The sequence below is a fragment of the Galeopterus variegatus genome, unplaced genomic scaffold (assembly GCF_000696425.1).
Source record: "Galeopterus variegatus unplaced genomic scaffold, G_variegatus-3.0.2 Scaffold1548, whole genome shotgun sequence".
In the NCBI taxonomy this organism is placed as follows: domain Eukaryota; kingdom Metazoa; phylum Chordata; class Mammalia; order Dermoptera; family Cynocephalidae; genus Galeopterus; species Galeopterus variegatus.
In genome coordinates, this window is record NW_007727659.1 from 356,623 (window position 1) to 357,817 (window position 1,195).

Genomic DNA, 1,195 nt, shown 5'->3' on the forward strand with positions numbered 1-1,195 from the left:
CCTCCAGCGGATGTGTGTGCTTCCTCAGCCTCCCAGTGGTACATTTTCTTGTGGTTTTTCATCTTGTAAACTGTGAGGTTATCTTTGATGGAGTTATTTTCCATGGACCTTCTGTGTGTTGTGAGTTATGTTGTTTCCTGTTTGCCTTCTGCCAGGGCCTTGAAGGTTTCACTGGCTTCAGATGAGTTTCTATGTTTTCTCAGCGTAGGGTTCCCAGTACATGAGAGTGTTGTGAATTCAGGCCCTGCATTTGGTGGGTGACATAGTGTGTCAAGCATGCAGGCAGTCCCTAGCACTGTGAGTACGTGGCTGCTGGGTTGGCTNATAGTGTGTCAAGCATGCAGGCAGTCCCTAGCACTGTGAGTACGTGGCTGCTGGGTTGGCTCGCTACACTTCCACATATTCAGCCACTAAGGAGCCACAGGCACAGCAGACAGCACGAGCTTCATGTTCACCTTGGTTCTTCCGTCCCCAAGGCCCAGGGGGACGCTGTGCAAACAGTGGCTCTAGTTTCCAAGGCTATCTGCTGTACAAACATCCTTGAAGAGAGTCACAAGACACACAGAAACGCCGGAGAACTGTCTCCAGACACAAAAGCTAGTTTCTCATAAGTGACTCTTCCCATCCATAGTAGCCCATCCTCACTCTAAGTGCCTCTGGGTTTGTCTTTCTTGGTTTTAAGCATGGCGGTAAGTTAAGTAACTTTTGGCTTCTGTTGTTAAGGGTTAGCCGGCGTTTTTATTTATTTCACTGGATGTGGGGATGGTGGTGGGCAGGGCCCCTGCCAGACTCAGGCTCACTGTTTACCAAATGTCAGGTATTAGGTGTCTCTTTCTTTGTTTAAACTTTCTGAGTATAAATTTCAACCATACCTGTCACTACCTAACCATACCTGTTACCTAGTTAATATCGCCACGGTTGGACTTTTGCCCCAAATCTAATTATGATTCCTACCTGAATCTAATTATGGGAAAGCAATTGGACGAAGCCAAACCGAGGGACGTTCAGCATAACAATTGGCCTGGAACCTTCAAACACAGCAATGTCATTAAAAAAAAAAAGGCTGAAGACTTAATTTAGATTAAGGGAGATTAAAGAGAAATAACAACTAAATTCAATGCTAATCCAAATTCCTAATTGGATTCTAGATTGGGGGGGAAGCAGTTACAATATTGGGGAGATTTGAAAATGTCCT